This window comes from Rutilus rutilus (assembly GCF_951802725.1).
Source record: "Rutilus rutilus genome assembly, chromosome: 25".
In the NCBI taxonomy this organism is placed as follows: domain Eukaryota; kingdom Metazoa; phylum Chordata; class Actinopteri; order Cypriniformes; family Leuciscidae; genus Rutilus; species Rutilus rutilus.
In genome coordinates, this window is record NC_140229.1 from 28451860 (window position 1) to 28478155 (window position 26296).

Here is a 26296-nt window from a genome sequence, read left to right on the forward strand (position 1 = left end):
ATTTTGAAGGTACCCCCGGGAGCCTCCATTGGCTAACAAGCCTTCACCTGCTGTTAGCATCCCATTGACTCCCATTCATTTTGGCGTCACTTTGACAGCGAATAACTTTACATCTGAGGTGTTTATAGACTCCATTTGTCCATGGTTTATTTCTAAAGAAACACGACAATGTATAAAAGGCTTCATTACCTTGTATCTGACGTTATGGCCCCGTAGAAGCAGTTTTTGGAGAGTTACCGTATACTTCACCACAGATCTTCCGTCGCAGTCAGCGAAGGCAGGGAGGAGTTATGATGGCGGAATGAGCGGTAGCGTTTTTTGCAGGCTCTGTTATTAAAGTCTTGAAATCGTCCTAAACATTTAATCTCCGACAGAAAAACTCAGCAACTTCACATAAGAACTGCACGAACAACATCTCAGCCCCACGGAGTTCTGTTTTTCGAAGCTGACCACCTTTGCTCGGTTTTTCTTTATCTGCAACGTGACCGAGATGGCTAACGTTAGCAAAGCGGCTAAAGCTCAACTGCTAACAGACCACGACTATAATCTGACGGCCCTGCGCGAGGCATGTGAGGAAGAAGAAATAGAGGCAATGGAGGAAGAAAATCGGAAAATGTCTCATGACCACACACCTTTGCCTAGCCCAAATCCCAAGAAAATGAAACCAAAGAATCAAGATGTGGGAAACCAGCCGGGTGAGATAACAAATGAAACCATCTTAGATGCAATTCAAACTTTGATAAAGAGATTTGATGAACAAGATGACAGACTGAAAGCTTTTGAAAGTCGAATGGAAGCTAACACACAAGCAGTGAGAGAAAATAAGGAAGAAATAAGCAAAGTGAAGGAAGAAATGTTGCTGTTGAAAAAAGAAAATACGTCACTGAAGCAGATCTGTTTGGAGCAAGCCAGGTATAAGAGAAGGTGGGATCTTAGACTGATGGGCCTTCCTGAAAAAGACAAAGAGGATACAAGAGAGACCGTGATTGGCATCCTTACAAGAGTGATCCCGGTGTCAGTGGAGAAACTCCGTGAGTCAGTTGACACAGTGCACCGCTTGGGAAGGAAGAACGATGCAGCCACCAACAAGATGCCCAGACCTGTAATCATCCAGTTTGCCTTGAGAACTGTCCGTGATGAAGTATGGAGGAGATCAAGAGAGGCAAGAGTGTGCAGAGAGATGAACATTCAGTTCAAGGAGGACTTCTCAAAAGAAGATCGTGAGGCTCGTGCAAAGCTTTGGCCTAAGGTGCAAGAAGCCAGAAGAAACGGAAAAAAGGCCTCCCTAAGAGAAGGATACGCTCTCATTGATGGACGCAGAGTTGACCCTTAAGTACTGTGTAGTAAGCAAATGCTCAGGCACTTTCTGCTTATTTAGAGCAAAAATTCAGTAACATGGTAAGATGTAGGCCTATAAGTTTTACAGAAAGAACTCTCAGGTATTTTATATTCTGTTAGTATGAATCTTACCAGGTGAACGTTTAATTGATTTAACTGCTTAAAGGGGTTGAAGGACTTCAATTACAAGTTGATGTTTTTTCTATATTTTTGATATGTTAATCAGGACAACATGTTCATTCCTGCAAAAAAAACAAAACAAACAAAGTTAAGCGCATTTAGAACAACCATACTTTCTTTTATATCATTGAATGTTAGGGGATTGAATAACATTACAAAGCGTAAAGCCATTTTTTTGTTTTGTAAGGATCAGAAATCGCAATGCATCTTTTTACAGGAGACTCATTCTGTTATGGATAATGAAAAATTTTGGAAAAATCAATGGGGGGGATTACGCCTTCTTTGCACATGGAACATCACACTCAGCAGGAGTCATGATACTATTTAATAGATTTCCAGGTAACATAATGGATCATAAAAAAGATACTGAAGGTCACTGGTTAATGGTGGTTGTGGAGACAAATGACAAACGTTATATTTTGATATGCGTTTATGGCTTTAACAACCAAGCAATCAATGTGAAGTTGTATGCGAAATTAAGCCAACTTATAATTGAATGGAAAACAACATATGATTCAGATAAAGTAATATTGGGAGGAGACCATAATATAGCCCCTGATTCATGGCTAGACCAGCTACCTCATAGGAATTCTCAACCTCCTGTATATAGCAACACTATACTCTCTTTATGTACAACAACGTATATAATTGATTATTGGAGAGCATTAAATCCAACTTCAGTTCAGTTTACATGGTATAACTCTGCAGGAAATGGTCAATGTTCAAGATTAGATTACTGGTTGATTTCATGTGAGTTATGTAGTGATATTTCAGATTGTAAAATATCAGCCTCTCCGCTTACAGACCATTGCATGATTAGTCTAAACCTATTAATGTTGAATTAAATTCAACAATTGAATTCTCCAAATATCTGGAAGTTTAATAATGATTTCTTAAAAAATGCTGCATTTTGTGAACAGGTGAAGTCTCTTATCCCAGAGGTTGAAAAGCTAGACATGAGTGATATCAGTAAATGGGAATGGTTTAAGTTCAAAACCAGACAAATAGCAGTTGACACAGGTAAAAAACTGTCATGTATAAGGAAAAGGAAGCAAAAGGATCTAATTGACAAAATCAATCACCTAACAAGTAATATACAATTATCCTTAGACAACATTACTGAATTAAAGTTATTGCAGTCCCAATTAGATGACATGTACACAACAAAGGCAAATGGAGCTTATGTTAGATCAAGAGCTAGATGGATTGAAAAGGGTGAAAAAAGTTCAACTTATTTCTTCGGACTTGAAAAACAAAGACAAAGTAAGAAAAAAATAAATAAACTTATGATAAATGGTATAACAATGAAAGATCTGAAATTAGTCCAAGATGAAATTAGTCTCTTTTATGGTAACATATATAAATCAAAATTTAACAAATCAGATTGTGACTTTTTATTTGAAAAAATCGATGTAAACTTTAAAAAACTGGATGTGGAAGACAAACACATACTTGAAGAAGAATTAACTATAATAGAAATTGAAACTGCATTAAAACAAATGAAAACCGGTAAATCCCCAGGAATAGATGGGTTAACATCTGAATTCCTAAAACATTTTTGGGCAGATATTAAAAAGTTACTATGTAAAGCTTTTTTGGAATGTATTAAGGAAGGATGTTTGTCCCCTACTATGAAAACAGGATTGATAACCTTATTACCAAAACCTCAAAAAGATTTGTTGATGTTAGACAACTGGAGACCAATAACCTTATTATGTAGCGATTATAAACTTCTTGCTTTAGTGTATGCAAATCGCTTAAAGCATGTAATTGGAAAACTTATTGAAGAGTATCAATCAGCTTTTATAAAGGGAAGATATATTCACAATCATATTCGTCTGATTCTAGATATGATTGACTACCAATCATTCATTCAATCAATCAGATAGTCTTGTTCTATTCATAGATTTTTTCAAAGCTTTCGACACTGTGGAACATGATTTCATGTTTACGGTGCTCAAAAAATTCGGATTTGGAGAAGGGTTCTGCAAAATCATAAAAATGTTTTATAATGATATTCATAGTTACATCTCCCTCAACCCTGGAATGACACCAAAAATTAAGATTTCGCGTGGTATTAGACAAGGTTGTCCTATTTCACCAAAATTATTTATTTTATGTACACAAATGCTAGCATATCTAATCGTAAATCACCCTCAAATTAAAGGAATCACCATTTTCGATTACGAATATCGAATAAGCCAATTTGCAGATGACACAGTAATCTTTTTAAAAGATAAATCTTTAATTGGAAAAGCCCTAGATATAATATCAGTTTTTTCCAAAGCTTCAGGATTATGTCTAAACCTGAAAAAATGTGAAATACTATGTCTTCATCCATGTGCTGAGACGAATATAGACTCCATACCTGTCAAAACTGAACTAAAATACCTAGGATTAATAATGTCTAAAGATAGAAATAAGAGAGAACAACTAAACATTGAAGGGAAAATAGAGAGTATGAAAAAATTTCTTAATCATTGGCTCATGAGAGATCTCTCTATTTTTGGCAGAATCTTATTAACAAAAGCAGAAGGTTTATCAAAATTAGTATATCCTTGTCAATCTCTTTATGTCCCCCCCCAAATGATTAAAAAGGTAAATTCAATCATTTTTAATTTCATGTGGAAAAATAAGACACACTACCTTAAAAAGTCTGTGATGGTTAAAGACTATAAACACGGTGGGCTGAAAGCTGCTGACTTTGAATCCATGATAGGTTTATTAAAGTTGAACTGGGTTAAAGCTTATTTGACACAACCAAATTCCATATGGTTCCACATACCAAAATATATTTTCCAAAATGTTGGTGGATTAGAATTTTTGTTAAGGTGTGACTTTGAAATAACTAAACTACCAATCAAACTGTCTGACTTCCATAAACAAATACTGCTCTACTGGAAAATGATGTTCACTCACAACTTCACACCGCATAGCTCCACCTTGTGGAATAATAGAAGCATATTAATTAACAGAAAGACACTATTTAAACAAGAATGGTATGATAAAAATGTTCTATATGTTACGGACTTGATGGATAAAAATGGCAGTCTGTTGCAGTTTAATTCCTTTGTCGAAAAGTTTAATTTAAAATGCTCTTATAGAGAATTTAACCAAATCAGTAGAGCTATTCCACTTCCCTTAAAATTCATGATTAAAAATATCCTCACAAATTCAAATGTGACTGTTAAATTGCCTGAATTAAAAATTGGTGAATTGAAATTTGGAGAAAGAAAATGTAATAACAAAATACTTGGAAGTATGTTTAAAGAAAAACTATTCTATGATATCAAAAAGCCAACGAAAATAAAGATAACAGATAATCAAGTTACATTAACAAAGACTTGTTGTAGCTATCTTAAATGGCCAATTTCACCTAAGGTAAAAGAAATTCAGTTCAAATTAATACATAATATTTATCCTGCTGCTGAAACCCTAAGGAAAAGGTTCAATTTTGAAGTTAATCAGTGTGTTTTTTGTATGACAGAACACGAAACAATTGAACACCTTTTTTTCTCTTGTTCAGTCACAATGGGGTTTTGGAAGGATGTTTATCGATGGTTAAATATTGGGATCAACAACTCTTTGTTTAACAAATTTCAAGTGATGATATGGATGGTCTGTCAAAAAAGGTATCTAAAATGGTGAACATTATTTTCATTATGGGGAAGTATCATATACACAAAAATAAGTGGAATAACAGCAAGCCCAACATAAACTGTTTTAAGAATGAAATAAAAAATTATATAGCATCTCTAAAGGTGTTATCGGAAGAAAACCAGTCCATAAATGAGTTATATGGAACAATGTCAGAGTCTCTTGCTCCTTGAGTTTACAGTCCTATGTTCTTAAACACGCTTGAAGCACTATGTTGTTTTGTCAGCCCCTGTAAATTTTTATTTTTTATTTTTTATTTTTATTTATCTTATTTGTTGATATGATGTGAGTTTGTACTGTTTAAAATGCGAGCACATGTTTTTTCCTCAAACGAGTTTTTGATGTTAAGTTTATATGACATATTATAAATTGAAAATAAAGCTTTTTGAAAAAAAAAAAAAAAAAAAAAAAAGAAGCAGTTTTTGTAAAAGTAGGCTAACGATTGCGTCATAACCACGCGACTCTCTGGAAATTACCGTAGAGACAGGAAGAGAAGCTTGCAGTCAATCGGGGGGACGTGGAGGCATAAAGTCCGATAAAGTCAAGGGAGAAGCCCATAGAGAGTCATGACGTTGCTCCTGCTCCTAGCTCATGGACAGATCCTACTCACGCTTTCCGTCTCTGCAAGATTCGGAAGGGAATGGTTCAGATTTCGTTTGGCACAGCTACTAGAAAACTTACAACTGTCAGGCAGGCTGCTCACGTCACATCCACGTCGTCAAGCTCAGTTTGAGTCTGCGCAGTACGCTCGGCAATCAGGAAATGAGGGCTTCTAATCTGCTTCACTTCTCTCCGTTGAAACCTATGGGGTCGCTGTGTCCAGTTTATATACTGTCTATGATGGGAACACTCTGGGCGATTTTCGGCCATAGCAGAGAATGTCTAATATGGCGAGAACTTTCACTCTCAGTACACTTCCGGCTTCTGAACTGGTTGCATTTTCCTCTCTGATTCCATATGAGGGCGCTCACAGGACGAGTGCAGAATGAATGGAGGTCTATGGCGCTATACCAATAAAAATCCACTTTTCTCAGGATATAATTTTTTGTCTAGTAATTTGAATGTTGAATTCGAAAGGAGATGCAAATAAATTACACATTGCTGGGTGATGGATTTTTTTGAGTCACTTATTTGCTTTAAAAAGTCTTTTAAAGTGTCAATGACGTCATACACATGTACGACCAGAGATACTGCTTCACGGCAATCCTTCACTCACTCTGGTGCGTTCACGCTCTGCACTTTCTTTTCACTCGAGGCATCGACAACACAGCTGACACAGGTAAACACACGTGCTAGAAGAGTTTTTGTTTTGTTTGTTTCTGGTCCCGCTGCAGATGACACGATGCCATCAAGCGGTATCTCTGGTCGTAATCAGCCCATCACTGACCAATCAGCGTTCATTAGCAGAATGCTAGCGTGTTATGGGCAACAACAACTCAACCTGTAAGAAATCAAAAGGACATAAGTACTCGTTCATTCAACTTTCGACCTAAAACCCATGTTGAACTAGGAAAATCTACAATCAGATCTGAGATTTCTCAACGGCAATCGGGTGAAAGAGACAAATTTAGCTGTCTAGCCCCATTGACTCCCATTCATTTTGCACTCATGGCGATCGTCCCCAGTGGAACTCTGGTGGTACTACAACCAAAATTCGGTACAATAGAGCTTAATAGGGAGTGGGCAGGCTCTCCGTAGACGGGCTCTGGCCATAGTGAAATCGCCCAAAAAGAGGCGGTACTCCACAGAACGTGACTTGGCGCTGATTGGACTATATCCAGAGGCAGAACAACAGTGAGTGACTGCTAGCGTAACTCTGTGGTTGAATGAGATTGTGATTGAAAAAGTCCCTTTCACACTTTGGTGGTGCGTCGCCCAATCGCCCTAATGAAGAAACCGCCGCTATAACATAACTTGTGTCAAATAAAAAATAAAATAATAATACGTTAATCGGTGTGCAAAATGTGATTTTATATGTTGTGTGAAGAAAAAGTCAATAATATAAATTTGGAAGTAAGTGTTGAAGTAAAATATAATAAAATATTATAAGGAATTTCTTCTTTTTTTTTTTTGCAGCAATATAGATTTCTTTGATGACAATGGAAAGAAAGAATTAAAAGATGTACCATGGTGGTCTGAAGGATGCACAGTGGCAATTAAAGAAAGGCATTTTGGATTTTAAAAAGATTAATAACTCAAGATACAATGTAGAGCATCAGAACGAAAGGGAAGTTGCAATAAAATAATACTGCAAAAAGAAAGGCTTTCATGGCTCGGAGCTCGGAGTTCGGCCCGAACCCAGAGTACTCCCCCCAAAGGCTAAGCAGAGGACAGCCGCCGGACTAGACCCCCCAAATGAGTGCCGAGTTTGGCGGGCTGGCATCTCAAGAAGGGGCCTGGATGCTTGACCGGGGAGGCCCGTAATGGTGGCTCACTGTCTGGACTGACGGCCCCTGTTGGTCTGCGAACGAGGAGCGGTTGTAGTTTACAGAGACTGATCGGGAAGATTTGTGCTTTTCCGCTGAAAGCCCAAATGCTCGCTGGACAGAGAGAGGAAACAGAAAGGAGGAAAAATGAGTGCTTGCCCGAGAGATTTTCTCACACTGCAGCCTGTGAGACCAAATGCTCGCTGGATGAAAGAGAAAAAAGTAAGTGCTCTACCGGGAAAGTTCTCACTCCGTCCACTGAGAGACCGATGCTCGCTGGACGGAAAGAGGAAGCGGAAAAAATGAGCGCTTGCCCGGGAGATTTTCTCACACTGCATCGCTGGATGAAAGAGAAAACGTAAGTGCTCTACCGGGAAGGTTCTCACTCCGTCCGCTGTGAGACCAATGCTCGCTGGACGGAAAGAGGAGAAGGAGAGGATAGAGGTTTTTTTTTTTTTTAAACTCACTCGATGAGGGTTTGGTGAGCTTTTTTAATGTGGAACCGGTTGGTCCTGATATAGCTTTGGAAAGCATCGGAGGACCATCTCCCAAGGGCTTGAATCTGCTGTTGGGAGAGGCCTTTTTGGGCTGCTGAAGTTGCTGCCCCGATGCAGAATGAGTGATGCCTGACTGTTGGAGAACAGATTTGAGGTGTTTCTGGAACCAAAAACGTGTCACGGGTTTTTTGGATTCGTCTAAAAACAGGGGTTCCAGGGCAGATTTAGCCTGGGAACTTCTCCATTGCAGATATGCCAGAATTGACTGGTATGGTTGGATTTGCGAAGCGAGGTTAAAAATGTAGATGAAATTACCTTTTTTGGTTTGGTCAGTCTTACTTTGTTTAATCAAATATGAAATGGTTTCGCCGTCCAGATGTTGTACGTAGATGTTGGGGTGGATTTTTGGGTCGAATTTAGAAGTAATGGCGAGTTCCGAGCATCTAAGAAAACCAAAAAAGGCTAGGATAAACATAGCATCGAGTGTGCGAGCGGAACCGAGGGGCTGGTAGCCTGTGCGGAGGGCCTGAATACATTTGGTGAGAATGTCTAGCGTTATGGGTTGTCTGGCGTCGGGGCGGGTGGGCTGGGATCTTTGAATCCCTTTAATCAGGAGGGAGGTTTGTGAATTGTTTATCTCCGTGGAAGGAGTGCCGTACATCAATTTATGGAAAAACTGGATGCCGCTCAAATAACCTTTAATGGACCCGACTTGTAGGCCCTTAATGATATTAAGGTAGGAGATAAAAGAGGTGATTGAAAGAAGAGAAAAATCTGGGAAAGGCAAGTTATAAGAGACATGGAATGTTTTAAAGCATCTCCAAGCAGTAACGTAGGATTGAAGGGTCCTGGGAGATACTGCTTGGAGGATAGTGTCGAGTGATGCGTCAAGCAGGGGTTTTAACGGGTGGGTTACGGGAATATTAGTTCTGAATAACGAGGAACTGGAGTTGGGAATTGATCCGCCTCTGGAGCCAGCATCCTGAATTTCTGAAACAGAAAACGAGACAGAGAGTCAGCGATTTGGTTTTTTGACCCAGGGATGTGTTTAGCAATGATAATGAATTGGTCGCAAGCTGAAATCTAGAGGAGACGCCTTTAGAGTGGCATCAGAGCGGGTGAATGGGAACGGCCTTTGTTAATGCAATGCACTGTTGCGTCATTGTCGCAATGCACTAAAACGCTACTAGCGGCCCATTCTTTCCCCCACAGGAAAGCTGCTACTACGAGAGGGTTAAGCTCGAATAGAGCTGAGGATTGAGATATGTCCTGGAGCTGAGGTGGCCACGGAGCCGTGAACCAACGACCTTGATAAAATCCCCCGAACCCGATTGAGGGGGCGGCGTCTGTAAACAATTGGATGTCGGTGGGGGATGAAACGAGGTTGTTGTAGAAAAAAGATAGGCCGTTCCACTGTTTTAGAAATGTTAACCATAGCCCAAGCTCGTCGCGACATGCTTGAGTTACAGAAATGCGATCTTCTAGTGAGTGGACGGAGGACGCGAGTGAGAGGAGATGCGAGATGAAGGGGCGGCCCTGTGGGATGATGCGCATTGCGAAGTTTAGATGTCCAAGCAGGGACAGAAGTTCTCGTTTTGAAAAATTTGATTTTTCAAGGAAAGTAGAAGAGACGAGGATTATTCGGTCGATTTTTTCTTTGGGGAGGGATGCTTGGAATTTGTCTGAATCCAAATTAATTCCTAGGAACTCGATAGATGTTGCAGGGCCCATGGTTTTTTCCTGTGTGATAGGAATTCCTAGCTCAGAAAAAACGTTTTGTACCGTGAGGATGTGTGCGGCTGGGATAGCATCGGGAGGCGAGATTATTAGAAAATCATCTAACAGGTGAATGAGGTAAGGAATGGCGTAGTTGTTCGACAAGATCCAGCAAACGGCTTCTGATAGCATGTCGAATATTTTCGGGCTGCTTTTGCATCCGAATGTTAAACGTACTGCGAAATAATATTTCCCGAACCAGCGCACTCCAAATAGGTACCATGAACCTGGATGGATAGGCATTACTTTGAAAGCAGATGTAACGTCGAGTTTTGCAAGCCAAGCACCCCGACCTGCGATTTTGATCATGTCGATAGCCTGATCTATGTCGTGGTATTTGAGCGAAAATTCATCGAGAGGGATCAAGCTATTTATGCTTGGGAACGGGGAATTATGCGGGGCTGACAGGTCGATTATTAGACGTTTTTTACCCGAGAATTTCCTTGTAGCCACTCCAATGGGGCTGATACGAAACAGATTAAATGGAGGATTGTCGAACAGGCCGATCATGAAGCCTGACTCAACTTCTTTTTTGATCAGTTTGTCTACAACTTCAGGTTCTATAAGGGCGGATTGGAGATTATTACATATGATGTTTTGGGAAAGCGGGCATTCTAAGCCGGGTTTAAAGCCGTTTTTTAAACCTGACAGCAGATAATCAGTAAATTCGGCGTCCGGGTGATGAGCTAGTTCGAAGTGCATGCGCGAAATATTCACAGGAGTCTCCCAATAATTTTTAGATTTTTTATTCACAGACTTGAAGACTGGACATACAATGCGAGCATGGGCGCCGCCACAAAAACTGCAGATGTGCATAAACCGGCAGCGCGCTCTTTGACATTTGCCTGCGTTGAAATGATTACAAGGCTGCCTGCTTTCATCGAAAGCAGAGTCCTGTATTGCTCTGGTGGTTGCAGCACGCGGCACATAGCTGGTGGATTTAGCATTGCTTATTTCCACGTAGGGAAGAGAGGAAGGGTTAACCTGTGGGCATGATGCGGTTGGGTGCGCCACTGACCTGCAAACTGCACAGGTGATGTTTTTGCAGCCTAAATACCCTGCTGTGGAGATCCGAGTCAAGTGCACCCCAGTATGTGCACTGATTCCATTGTGCGACTCGCACGGCACTTTTGGCAAAAGTTTATGGTACGTGTAGAAATGCCCGCCCCCATAGGACAGCGCGAGTCCGGCAATGATTGCTTGGTAATCGTTCAGTTCGCACCGCCTGTGGGGGAAGGCTGAACAGATGATTTCAGTGAAACGTGAAAAAGCGATCGTGAATTCGGGAAATGAAAGGACGCGAGATGAGTGTGTGTTTGTGTTTTTTAAGGTAACTGAAAAATCACCGCAATCCACTTGACGGTCTGATTCAGCTGCGGGGAGGAGAGACAACAGAGAAGATAAGTCTACATCCGCACCTGAGAGGATCTGAGCGCGGATGGATTGGGAAACTGGTGGGGGTTCCATAGCAACTGCGTTGGACGGCACGGGCATCGGAGTGGCTGTGAAGAGAGAATATGGTGATTTAGTTTGTATGGTAGAGCTGGGAAGGGTATAATCCGGGGCTGCGAATGTCAGCGGTGCCCTTGCAATTGGAAGACCTATTGAAGATTGAAAAGGAAAGTTAGTAGGAGGATGTGAGGGATGATAGAAAGCACTGTGAGCTTGAGCTGCAAGCGGAGGCGGGCCCGCGCTCGTTTGAGTTACTGCAGCTGCAGGCCACTGGAAATGGGCGGGGTTGTAACCTGTTGGGTAGAACTGTTGACATTGATGGACCTGTGATGCTAGCGGCGATAGCTTCGCGCTAGTGTCTGCCACTGGAGCTGGAGGCCACTGAAAAGGAAAAGGGATATGAACCGCGGGAGAATAAAACTGAGCGGCTGTGGGTAGGCCTCTGGGCCCGGCTGCATGCGGCGCTGCGGCAGCGGAAGCAGAGGTGGAGGGCTGGGCCTCATCGAAAGGTGGTAGTGGACCTGCCATGGCGAAATCTGGAGCTTGGCCCAGGCTCACTGAGGGCCTGTTGCTGCGGCGACTCGATGGCCGAAGCGAGCCGCCTCCTGTGCGGGAAGACGACGGTGGAGACTGGGCAGGCGAATTTTGAGCCCGGCGGGCTTTGCTCTGCCTGTGAGTCGTCTTGGGAGTTGACTGAAGGGAGACATACAGAGCATACAGCTCCGCTTTACTCATTTTCCTCGAAGCTTGTAAGTCTGAGTTACCCAGCGCTTGCCTCAGTCCAGCTACGGTCCATTTCCCGATGGGTGATAGATAAACAAGATAAACAAGATAAATTTGTTGTTTATCATTTGTTTATTGTGGGATCGTCGGGACGGCCGAGCGGTAGGAGGAAGCTGGGGAAGAAGATGGGAGTCTTGCCGGGGGTGGCGAAGACTGGTCTCGGCGTCTTGTTGAGCGCCGGGCTGATCGGGCCGGTGTGCGGCCGCGAGGAGAAGCCGGGGGCTCAAGTGCGACGACCGGCGTAGGAGGGATGACCGTGGGATCGGCGGAGTGCGAAGGTGCATCCCTGGAGATGTTTGCGTCTTCGTTGGAAGAGGAGCTTGATTGAGACATGGCTGCTAGTATGCTGCAAAAAACTGTCAATGGAATGAGGTGAGACTGCTGAGTATATATGCACCTCTTACCATTGACTGCTGAGTGCTCTCCACTTGTGTTAATTATCTGAACGTGCTCCTCCCGAACCTTGTTAATAAAACATCATTTAGTGGTTATGCCCTAAAATGAGCCACATAAAGACAATTAATATATTCTTAAAATAGAACCATAATAAACATATTATAAGACGTGCTTTAGAAAAGCTTAGTTATGCCCTAAACTGAACTATAAAACAGACCAATCATTCTTCACAGACCACATTTCAAAGACAGCTTTATCATGCAGGTTTGCACTGCACAACATTTGGAAGATCAGGCCTTTCCTAACTGAGCATGCAACACAACTTCCCGTCCAGGCCCTGGTCATCTCTAGGCTTGACTACTGCAATGCTCTTCTGGCTGGACTTCCAGCATGTGCAACTAAACCTCTTCAAATGATTCAGAATGCTGCAGCTCTTCTCATCTTCAACGAGCCCAAGAGGGCCCACGTTACTCCTCTGTTCATCTCTCTGCACTGGCTACCTCTCGCTGCTCGCCTCTTCACAATCACTCGCTTATTTTAGTCCTAATTTGTAAGTGCTTTGGATAAAAGTGTCTGCTAAATGACTAAATGTAAATGTAAATAATATCAAACAGATCATGGAAAGTGTTTATAACAGCTTAGTGTTACAGGGATAGTTCACGCAAAATGAAAATTTGCAGTGAATTTTTATTCACCCTCAGGCTATCTATGATGTAGCTGTCTTTTTTCTTCAGTAGAAATGTAAAGAAGATTTTTAACTGAAACCGTGGTCCTTGGTGATTCATATGATCATTATAATGCAAGGCCATGGCTACCGTCACATTGAGAGTCCAAAACAAAACTAAAAATAGGCATATTTTTCAGAAAAAAAGTGTCACATGCATTTGGGGTGGCACAAGAAAGAGATAATGGACATTTTGTTTGGATAATTCTAAGTCTGACACTTGTTAATGAGTTTGTTAATGAGGATAACATGCAAGTCAATAGACAGCATTAGTTGGATTTTACTCAAACATATCCAATATTAGTAATTCACATTATCTATTAACAATTATAGCAGTTTTTAAAGAAATCACTCATCATGTATTGCAAAGTGTCTTCAGTCGTTTCAAAATTGAAAAACTTTAGTACCTAAGGAGAGAAAAACGTTGACGCATTTGTAAGTGGTCGAACATTGTTTGCTACAAGTCAATTAATTAACTACTTTGGTAAATTCTCTACTATTTCTAAAAAAAAAATTTTACTCTAAAAGAAATTATTATTTATTCTAAAAAAAAAAAAACTAAAATTTGTTCCTGGATGAAGCAAAACACCTTGAGCTAGGCAAATTAACCTAGCGTTAAGCACGATTACTTACAAACTTTCATCATTTTGGGCAAAGAAACAGATGAATAAATCAGTTAAAGTGTCAAAGACAAATAAAAGAACAGACAAACATTATTTTAAAAACTAAACTCAATATTATAATGCGGGAATAGGCCTTTTCACATTTATCCGCATGTCGTCACATCCTAATGGGATTAGTAGCGTAAAGGAATTTCCGCTCTGCAGCAGCAATGGACAAACAAAGGTTTACTGCATCGCTTCGCAATCTCCCTTGTCAGAAATCATTATCAAACAAAGATAAACTTGAGAAGGGTAATAAATTCTTCTAGGAAAACTACATTGTAACACAGTTAAATGTTCAGGGAAGGAGGGGGCATTTCACATACTTTAATAATAAGATTAACAAACATCAAAACGGATGACTGCCACATAAACAAAACACAGAAGTCCAAGTCCAGGCCTGGTCCTCTCTCATCCTTCACTGTCGTCACTCCTCCGCGAGATACTCATCATCACTTGCTCATTTCCCACAGCTCTCAGCCGCGCCCTGCTTAACACATACACATCTTACACATGAAGGTAAGTTTAAATTTAATGTTAGTTTAACCGCTACTCGAGATGGCTAACAGGCTACCTAACTTGCTAAACCATGAGATGAAATTCATAATGTTGAAAAATGTATAAACCTTACAAAAACACCAACAGATCAAGCTCTCTTTTTATTTTAATGTGATACTGTGTTGTGATATAATACTATTTTGTACAATAGGGTGGGAGATAGTGAGGTGATTGTCAGGGCGCAGTGTTAATGGTCCATGAGAGCCACAATCTCTGCAGGTTACAGGATGTTCAGGATGTATTGTAGCCAGCTCCAGCTCAAGGAGACAAAACTACTGTATTTCTGTTCATTGTTGCTGAGGTTGTAGCTTGTTAGACTGTGGTTGTAGTTTTTTTTTTTTTGTAAGTAGCAGAATTCTGGATGTTGTGTAAGTGTCTCTGGTAGGAAGCCATGCTCTAAAGATTTGTAGAGTCAAGTCAAGTCATCCTCATTTATATAGCGCTTTTAACAATGTTGTTTTAACAATATAGCGCTTTTAACAAAGATTGTTTCAAAGCAGCTTTACAGAGATAAACGTTTAATTTAAGGTAACAGAGATTGTTTTGGCTTTACAGCAGTTCTTTAATAAAGTTATTCTCCAGCTAAAGTTATTTTTGATTGATTCGCTTCCGTCGCAACGATCATTTGTTATTAAATTAGGGGCCGCTAAGACGACACCATTCTCTCTACACAGACTTTAAACGTGAACCTGTGATAAACGCTGATGGCGTTCAAGTGCGCATTAAGAATTGGTTCTATAGTTATGTGTATTTGAATATATGTGCGCAGGTTTGTAATTCCCTACAAACCAATCCTAAACAAAGTACTGGTCTTTCCTTATACATTTTTATACAGAATTTTATTTTATTTTTTCACTTTGGGGTAGGTGCGTGAAACGAATTTCCCTTCAAAAATGCTTTATCTGTAGAGTGGTAAAGGGATCCTCCATAGGGAGAGACTAGTTGGCACTTCAGCACTGCGTTGTCATCGGGTCCAGGCGAAGGTCCTTCGTCAGATCTGGATACGGCCTGGATCCGGGAGGCTGCGAGAAAACCTTGGGATAAACAAAGACACTAAAATTAGCGTAGATGCCATTCTTCTTATGATGTAACGAGTACATCAGGATTTATGGGAAGTGTTCCCGGTTCCGGCTGATCTAATCTATGCAGCCTAACATTGAATTATAGAAGTCTATAATGTATTATGTGAACGCTATGTCAAAGAGATGTGTCTTTAATCTAGCTTTGATCTGACAGAGTGTGTCTGCTTCCCGGACAATGGTAGGAAGACTGTTCCAAAGTTTTGGTGCTAAATAGGAAAAGGATCTACCGCCTGCAGTCGATTTAGATATTCTAGGTATTATCAACTGGCCGGAATTTTGAGATTGCAATAGACGTGAAGGACTACTGCATTAAGAGCTCGCTCAAGTACTGCAGAGCTAAACCATTTAGTGCTTTGTAAGTAATCAGCAATATTTAACAATGTATGCGATGTTTAATAGGCAGCCAATGCAGTTTTGACAGAACTGGGCTAATATGGTCATACTTCCTGGTTCTGGTAAGAACTCGAGCTGCTGCGTTTTGAACTAGCTGTAGTTTGTTTACAGGGCAACCACCCAATAGAGCATTACAATAATCTAGCCTTGAGGTCATGAACACATGAACTACTTGTTCTGCATTTGTCAATGAGAGCATATGGCGTAATTTAGATATATTTTTAAGATGGAAAAATGCGGTTTTACAGATACTAGACACGTGACTTTCAAATGAAAGATTGGTATCACAGAGCACACCCAGGTTCCTAACCGACGACGAAGACTTAACAGAGCAGCCATCAAGTGTTAGACAGTATTCTAGATTATTACCTGAGGAAGTTTTTTGTCCGATAATTAATCTCTGTTTTTTCAGAATTTAGTAGTAGGAAATTACTAGTCATCCAGTTTTTTATATCAGCTATGCATTCTGTTAATTTTGTGAATTGGTAAGTTTCGTCAGGGCGTGAAGAACTATAGAGCTGAGTATCATCAGCATAACAGTGAAAGCTAATTCCATGTTTCCTAATGATATCTCCTAAGGGTAGCATGTACAGAGTGAACAGCAGCGGTCCTAGTACTAAACACTGAGAATCTGAATACACTGCGACGCGCAGAAACTCATTTTTACGTGTTGAAGTACAATAAATGATTGAATTTGGATCAACGAGTGGAAATGAGTTTCTGCGCGTCGCAGTGTATTCAGATTCTCAGTGTTTAGTCCCTCGCGGCTGCGGGACTATGTTTTGCTTCGTCCACAACCGCTAATATAGTCAACAGAAATGCTTCTTTAAACCAGAGTGTTGTTCTACGGAAACGAGCTGTTCATCACGGATTCCGTGGATTACGACGGAACACTTTGGATATCAGAGGAAACACGGGAGCCATCGGCCGCGATCAATACAGCAACGGAAGCGGTATGTAATAACAACACGCCAATTTGTGCTGTGCAAGTTGTTTGTTTGAACACAGTGTAAACAGGCTACTGCCGCTCGTCCATAGGGGACGCATTGTTGCTTGCTGGTGTTTATTGTTGGTCTTCGGACGTGGTTTATGACGCAGCAGTTGATTTATTGATGGATGGATTGACTGATTGAAAAGCGCGGATTTTGGATGATTTGTGGTATATTGGGAAATGGCAACAAGTGAATAAAATTGAAACATTACAAAAGGAACGTAGGAAAAAGGTTCATAAAATTAAAGGTCTAATACAGACAATAAAGGATCTCATGCAAAAGGATGATAATGCCCCACAAGTGCGTTCCCATCTTGAAAAAATGAGTCAAATGGTGGACGAAACTACTACGTTACATGAGTCTGTGATTCCTATGCTTCCTGAAGAGGAACAGGAAAGACAAAAGGAATGGTTTGTGAATGTACTAAAATGCCACAATGGATTTATGGAGGATGTAAAAGGATGGCTTTCTGAAATTGGGAGACAAACAAGCCGTACTATTGCTCATTCTGTCACAAATGATGCTCCCATATTTGTATCACAAAAGGAATCAATGCACATGTTGGACAAACCTCATAATGATAATAAGTCTAATGTGTCAAATCACTCTGGGCAAAGTGTTCAAGTCTCTGTTGCACAGGATGAAATTAAACCAAGTGATAGCGTGTCAAACATGGGAAGTAAATGTTCTAGCGTTGGGCAGAGCTCAGCTGGGAAAAGGTCCAGTGTCTCAACAACATCATCGGCATGCATTAAAGCAGAGGCAGATATGGCTGCTCTCATGGTAAGACAAAGATTATTAAAGGATAAACATGCATTAGAAGAACAAGAGGAGCAGCTAAGGAAAAAACGGGAAGAGTTTGATCTTGAAGTGGAAATAGCCGCATCAGTGGCCAAAGTGAATGTGCTGAGAGGCTCAAGAGGGTCTCGTGTTTCAAGTCATCCATCTGTGAAATCCAATGGCATGAATTCTTATCTAGAAAGGGGACAAAGGAAAAGTAAAACACTAAATGCTGAGGCAAAATCATTTGTGCCTGATATGAATATTCCAATACTTGGACAGCTCAGTCCACATTTCTTGGGTATAAACCCTCAAGTGGAAAATGTTATTCAACCACCACAACCTCAACCCACATCATCTAGACGTCCAGAAGTCACGGGACATCAAGATATCACGTCCACAGTACAATCACGTCCACTGTTTCAGCATAGAGGTCATCAATCGGCAACACAGGTGACAAGCAGCAGTGATCAAAGTCAAATAATTACGGTATTGGAAAAACAAAACGAGATAACTGCTTTATTGGTTCAGCAACAATCTCTTTCATTGCTGCCTAAAAGAGACATTCAGGTTTTTGACGGTGATACTTTGCAATACCATACCTTCATGAGGGCCTTTGAACACAGCATCGAAGAGAAGGCTGACAATCCTAAAGACTGTTTGTACTTCCTTGAACAGTACATCAGGGGGCATCCAAGGGAGCTTGTCAGAAGCTGTCAACATATGGCACATGATAGAGGATATGCCAAGGCTAAGGCTTTGCTACAAGAGCATTTTGGTAATGCACAGAAAATTGCTTCAGCCTACATGGAAAAGGCTCTTTCATGGACACCAATAAAATCTGAAGATGTGAAATCTCTACAGGCATACAGTCTTTTTCTACGAGGATGTTGTAACGCCATGGAGGATGTTGAATATATGGAAGAGTTGAACATTCCTGCCACCATGCTGACCATCATAAAAAAGCTGCCCTACAAGTATAGGGACAGATGGAGAACTATAGCTTGTGAGTTGCAGGAAAGGAGTGGCCGGAGAGCCACATTTACAGATATCGTTGGTTTCATTGAAAGACAAGTGGAGATTGCAAGTGATCCGCTTTTTGGGGATATACAAGATACACCATTGACAACAGCAAATAAGGACGCAAGGAAATCTAGGTTTGAGCCTAGTTCTGGAGCCAGGGGGAGTAGCTTTGCTACCACCATTGCAACAGTGGAAAGGAAAATTGAACCTAGAACAAAACCTGAAGAGGGAAGTTCAGCTGTTATGAAGGCTTGTATGTTTTGTGGAGGTGAGCACACATTGGATCTGTGCCGCCAGTTGGAAAATAGGGTGCATAGTGAGAAGATTACTTTCTTAAAGGAACATGGTGTGTGCTTTGGCTGTTTGTGCAGTGGGCACATTAGCCGAGACTGTAGGAAGCGTCTCTCATGTAAAGTATGCAGTCTGAAGCACCCTACTGCACTCCACATTTATCCAAAAGAGAAAGAAATTAATTTAGTGCAAGTTGAAGAAGAATCTGAGACAGCAGTGGGCAGTGCTCTGATCTCCGTTCAATCCAGTGGTCTCACTGGGGCCGGTGACCAAGATTGTACGCTCCCCATAGTTCCAGTGCAAGTTAAACCTAGGAAAGGGCATAAGGTGTTGATCACCTATGCTTTCCTGGATCCTGGGAGCTCAGCGTCATTCTGCACAGAGCGACTGATGAACAAGCTGAATGTCAGGGGACGAAGAACTGGTATTCTCCTTCGGACTATGGGTCAGGAGAAGTTCGTTGGAAGCCATATTGTCTCAGGTTTGGAGGTGGCTGAATTAGACAGCAGTTGTTTTTGTGAACTGCCTGATGTTTATACGCAGAAAAACATGCCAGTTCACCGAGGTAATATTCCTCGCCAGAAAGACCTCCAACGCTGGCCGTATCTGAAACATGTCCAGTTAAGGGAGATTGATTCAGATATTGACCTGCTGATTGGATCCAACGTCCCTAGAGCATTGGAACCATGGCAAGTCATTCGAAGCACGGAGGGGGGCCCATACGCAGTCAAAACGATGCTGGGCTGGACTGTAAACGGACCTCTTAGAGGCGATGAAAGTAGAGAAACTACTTGTGGACGGCCAGATGTCACTGTCAATAGGATCTCTATTGCAAACCTCAATGATCTGTGGAAACAGCAGCTAAAGGCAGATTTTCCTGAATGTAATCAGGATGAGCAGATGGGGTTATCAAGAGAAGACGGTCAGTTCATCGAGTATGTTACAAAATCTGCTAAGTTGGTGGATGGCCATTATAGTGTCGGCTTACCTTTAAGAAAAAAGGATGTAAATATGCCAAACAATAGAAGAGTTGCCGAACAGCGTGCTATAAGCCTCACAAGGAGGTTTGAAAAGGGTACTCCATTTCATGCTGATTACACGACATTTATGAATGACATCATCTCCAAGGGCTATGCAGAGAAGGTACCAATTGAAAATCTGGATCGGAGCGACAGCAGGGTATGGTATATACCACACCATGGTGTATATCATCCAAAGAAACGAAAGATCAGGGTCGTTTTCGACTGCGGAGCTACATTCCAGGGAACATCTTTGAACGCTCAGCTCCTACAGGGACCCGATCTTACCAGCACGCTAATTGGAGTTATGACCAGATTTAGAAAGGAGCCTGTTGTGCTCATGGCTGACATCGAGGCTATGTTTCACCAGGTCCGAGTACCAGCAGAGGATTCGGACCTGTTGAGGTTTCTCTGGTGGCCGGATGGAGACCATAAACAGAGCCTAGTGGAGCACAGAATGGTTGTGCATCTGTTCGGAGCCACGTCCTCGCCAAGTTGTGCAAACTTTGCTCTCAGAAAGTGTGCAGAAGATAATTGGGAGCAATTCAGCTCCAAAGCAATCGAAACGGTACTACACAATTTCTATGTGGATGACTGCCTAACATCAGTGGCTTCTGAGGAGGAGGCGATATCACTCTACCAGGACCTTCGTGCCCTTTGTTTGAAAGGGGGCTTTCAGCTCATGAAGTGGATCAGCAACAGACGTGCCGTGCTGGCAGCCATACCTGCAACAGAGAGAGCAAAAGAGATTAAGGATTTGGATTTAAACAATGACACACTTCCTGTAGAAAGAGCATTGGGTGTACAGTGGTGTGTTCAGTCCGACACTTTTAAGTTCAAAATCCTCATCAAGGATCGACCCTTAACCAGAAGAGGGATCCTCTCCACGGTCAGTTCAATCTATGACCCCTTAGGAATTTTGGCACCTGTGGTCTTATCTGCCAAAAAGATCCTTCAAGACTTGTGCAGAAAGGATCTAGGTTGGGATGATCTTATACCAGATTTGTCTGCACAGGAGTGGAGAAGTTGGTTGAAGGAGATCTGGCAGCTTGAAAGGTTTGAAATTGACCGATGCCTAAAACCAATGGATTTTGGGGAAGTGATTTCTGCTCAGTTACATCACTTTGCGGATGCATGTGAGAGCGGCTATGGAACAGTGACTTATCTTTTATTAAACAACATAGATAGACAAGTTCACTGTGCTTTCATAATGGGTAAAGCCAGAGTGGCTCCATTAAAGCCAATCACCATCCCTCGTATGGAGTTGACGGCTGCCATGGTTGCAGGTCAAATGGATGAGCTGTGGAGGAAGGAGCTGCAGATGCAACTTCAGGACTCAATTTTTTGGACTGATAGTACTTCTGTACTGAAGTATATCAGCAATGAGACCTCAAGGTTTCGTACGTTTGTAGCCAATCGGGTTTCAAAGATACTGAGTGTATCAAACCCATCTCAGTGGAGATATGTTAACACCACAAGCAATCCTGCTGATTTGGCCTCCAGAGGAGTAAAGGTGACATCACTCCTGAGAAACAACATATGGGTGTCTGGACCTCAGTTCCTTGTTGGGCCTGAGGAGGGGTGGCCTGAAAACCCAGATGGCTCTGTGAGAATCCCGACAGATGATCCCGAGGTTAAGATGGGCTTGATTGTGAATGCCGTGCAGGCTGAAGAAAGGATTGATGCAGTCACTCGCTTGATACTTCTAACTACTAGATAGGAGATAACTACTTCTCCTCTTGGACCCGTCTGAAGAAGACGGTTGGTTGGTTCCTTAAGCTGAAGAGTCTACTACTGTACTTCAGTCAGAAGAGAAAGCAACTGAGCGTTGCTCATTCTGGCTTGGATAAGGACCAACAGGAAAAAAAAAATAGAAAGAGAGATGAAGAGTATCAAGGCTCAGACTGGCAGTGGTCTTCTTTCAGTTGAGGAACTCAGAAGAGCTGAGATGGAGATTATTAAGTTTTGTCAGAGAAGGAGGTTTCCAGGAGAATTCAACAGCTTGCAAAAGGGAGAAAGTGTGAAAAGGACTAGTCACATTTACAAGCTCAACCCAATACTTGAAGATGGTGTTCTGAGAGTCGGAGGACGACTTAGCAGAGCAGCTATGCCGGAAGAAGCTAAGCATCCTGCCATATTGGCAAAAGATTTACATATTTCTGACATAATTCTTCAGTACATACATCAAGAGGTGGGACACAGTGGTCGTAACCACATGCTAGCTAGCCTGCGCCAAAGATATTGGATTCCTGGGGTTAGTGTGGCTATAAGGAGAACCCTGTCGAAATGTATTGTCTGTCGACGACTCCATGCAGCTCCAGGGCAGCAGCAGATGGCAGATTTACCTCAGGACAGAGTTTCTCCAGATGAACCGCCATTCACTCGGGTTGGAGTTGATTACTTCGGACCTTTTGAAGTTAAGCGAGGAAGGAGTACATTGAAGAGGTATGGGGTTCTCTTCACATGCCTTTCCATAAGAGCGATCCACATCGAAGTTGCATCATCCTTGGACACAGATTCCTTTATTAATGCTCTTCGACGCTTTACAGCAAGACGTGGACAAGTATCGGAACTGCGCTCAGACAATGGAACCAACTTTGTCGGTGCAGAGAGAGAATTGAGAGAGGCAATGGAAGGTTGGAATCATGCTCTAATTAACAACACCCTCCTTCAGAAAGGAATTAAGTGGATTTTCAATCCCCCCACCGGATCGCATCATGGAGGGGTTTGGGAAAGGTTGATAAGGTCTGTGAGGAAGGTCCTGAATTCCATCTTGAGGTTGCAGACTCTGGATGAGGAGAGTCTACACACAGTTCTCTGTGAAGCAGAAGCCATTATTAACAGCCGTCCTATTACCAAGGCATCCACTGATCCCAATGACTTGGAACCTTTAACCCCTAACCATCTGTTGCTGCTCAAGATTATGCCATCTTTGCCACCGGGTCAGTTCAAAAAGGAGGACATCTACGCTCGTCGCAGATGGAAACAAGTTCAGTATATATCTGACTTGTTTTGGAAACGTTGGATTAAAGAATACTTGCCTCTTCTTCAGGAGCGTCAGAAGTGGTCTGGTGTCAAGCGCAACTTTCTTACTGGAGATATTGTACTCATAGTTGACGACTCAGCACCTCGCAACTCATGGCTTACAGGAAGGATTGTGCAAACTGTCCCTGACAGAAGAGGACTCGTTCGTCAAGTGCGAATTAGGACGAAGACCAGTTATTTGGACAGGCCTATTACCAAGATTTGCCTTATACAGGAAGCAGAGGAGCCATGAGGATATCCATCTGACCTTTGAACTTCTTAGACTTTGACTTTAACTTTGACACTGTTATACGGACCTTTTTTCTTTACATGACTGACTAAGTGATTGTGAAGATCACTCTTTACAAGACAAAGGACTTTGTCTCTTTCTTTGGTTTGGTCTAAAGAAGAAAGGACATTTTCAAACGGACTGCCTTATCTTGAAAAATAATAATAATAATATATATTATTGTTGATCTCTTCCATAATGTGCAGTTGTATAATTATTATGTGAAAATAATTAGGGGCCGGAATGTAAGAGCCACCAGTAAGTCTCCTATGTGTTCTGTATGGTTTCATTCATAAATATTTACTGCACTCGGATTGAAGGTGGTGGGCGTGTCCACCGGGGTTTGGGCGGAAGTGATAGTGGTTTATTTGTTGCTTCACGGGCTCACCTGAATTCAATGGGGCTTTGACGGAGAGAGGGAGTGAGCCTGGGGAGCGAACACTTTCTGTTGACCGCAATTTTAGCACTCATACAGCACTTTTATCACCTGGTAACTGCAGTACCATGTATTTTTACGTGTTGAAGTACAATAAATGATTGAATTTGGATCAACGAGTGGAAATGAGTTTCTGCGCGTCGCAGTGTATTCAGATTCTCAGTGTTTAGTCCCTCGCGGCTGCGGGACTATGTTTTGCTTCGTCCACAACCGCTAATAGTAGCCTTGCTGTGCACATGTCACGAGCACATGTAGACAGTAGGAGCACACAAACATGGAACCGCAATGTGTCTGTACAGTTAAAGTGCTCATTTAAATTTTGCAGCAGTGAATATGCTGATCTTAAAACTTTAAAGTGTCATTTGAGTGGTCACATAGATGAGGGTTTGACTGTAACATGTCCCTTTGATGGATGTTCTAAGACATTCAATGTAAAGTCATCCTTTTTAACGCATATTTCCAGATACCATAAAGGGTGGGATGTTACCAAGATAGCCCCAGTTCATATATGTGAACTAACAGAACGGTCTTTCCAAGGTGAAGGATCACATGTAGAACCTGTAGAACTTGAAGAACCTGAAAGTTTTAACATTGATGCAGAACAAAGTGATAATTTCTGCAGTGATCAAGTGAAAGACAACTTCACAGAGAGTCTTGCTCAGTTTTACTTGGGTTTACAGGCAAAATATTTGGTCCCAGCCTCCACAATAACAGATATAGCAAATGAAATGAGAACTATAAGTGATATTCAACAGGAATATTCTGTGGATGCACTAGCCCGTGAACTGGGGCAGTATGGTGTTCCAAAGGAGACTGTAACATCTCTTGGGAATAGTGTATACGAGCAGAGCCCTATGCACAAGGCATTACATGAAAAGGGTCATTTAACTACGCAACACAAGAGGCTGAAATATTACAAGTCACACTATGACTATGTTGAACCTGTTGAAGTCTTTCTTCGACGCAATCGCTGTGGCCAGAAGAGGTACTATCATTACATCCCAATACTGGAAACCCTCAAAGTAATTCTGAAACAGCAAGGTTTAGATCAGCACAGTCCTAGTTCAAATTCTGAAGATGATTTACTCTGTGATGTCACTGATGGGTGGGCCATCAAATCCAATGCCATGTTTTCCTCAGACCCAGACAGTTTAAAGGTAATGCTTTTTCAGGATGCTTTTGAGGTGGCTAATCCACTCGGATCTGCCAAGACAAAGCATAAAGTATTGGCTGTCTACTTCACACTTGGAAATTTTCATCCACACCAACGATCAACTGTTGATCAGATACAGTTGGCATTACTCTGTGTAGAGAAAGATTGCAAATACTTTGGAATGGATAAGATTTTCAATAAGCTAGTGTCAGACTTGTGTGAGCTGGAGGAAAGGGGCATATCTTTCAATGGAAAGATATATAAAGGCACTGTTGCGTGCATAATGGGAGATAATCTGGGCTCCCACATGATTGGTGGCTTTACAGAAAATTTCAGCACAGCTCAATATTTCTGCAGATACTGTTTGGCAACAAAAAGTGAATTTCAGTCGAACCCTCTCACAGTTTTCACTCATAGAAATCCAGCTGATCATAATGAGACTGTGCGGTTTCTGGAAAGTAACGATGAAGTACACACTCATCACGGTGTTAAATGTGACAGTGTTTTCAACAAACTGTCCAACTTTCATGTGTGTCAGCCAGGCTTACCAGCTTGTTTAGCTCATTATCTGTTTGAGGGGGTAGTAGATTATGATTTGGCATTGTTTTTGCAGTTCTTAATCAGAACACAAAAGTGGTTAAGTTATGAGGTTCTTAATGAAAGAATCAAATCATTTCCTGGTGAAAGCAGCGACAAGCTAAACACTATTCCCACTACAGGAGCAAGGCTTGGAGGGCATGCAGCCCAAAACAGGTGGCTTTTGAGATTCTTGCCTGTTTTGGTGCATGACACAATTGAAGATGCTGATAATGAAGTATGGGGACTGGTACTACTTCTGAGGGAGCTTGTTGAATTTGTCTGTGCACCTCGGCTCTCAGAGTCGCAGATTGCTTTCATGAAGGGACTGATTGAACTGTATGTGGAATTGAGGCAAGAGTTATTTCCAAGAGTTCAACTTAGACCGAAACACCACTAGGCTATCTGCTTCACTATGCACACTTGACTTTACAATTTGGCCCACTCATACCCAGCTAACAGGGAACGTTCTCAGAACATTGGCTAACGTTCTCTGAAAGTTCTCTAAAAGTTATCAAAAACGTTCTTGTTGTAACGTTATTATAACGTTGTGCCAACGTTATATGTCATTGATAAACGTTCTAAAAACGTTAGCATTAAAACGTTATTCTTACATTGTTAGTGGAACGTTTTAAAAACGTTATTGTTAAAATATATATTAAGATAAAAGTTCTCTTAAAGTTACCAAAGTAACGTTGTGCCAACATGTCATTGATAAACGTTTTAAAAAACATTATTATGTTAAAAAATATATATTAGTCATTACAAATTAGTTATACAGCTTTTTAT

General features: G+C 41.6%; 1 protein-coding gene across 1 annotated transcript in view; it reads left to right on the plus strand.

Annotated features, from left to right (window-relative positions):
• LOC311285430 (uncharacterized protein) overlaps window positions 1–26296 on the plus strand; it is a 31134-nt gene that overhangs the window by 1277 nt on the left and 3561 nt on the right. The gene's annotated exons all lie outside the window — the stretch shown is intronic.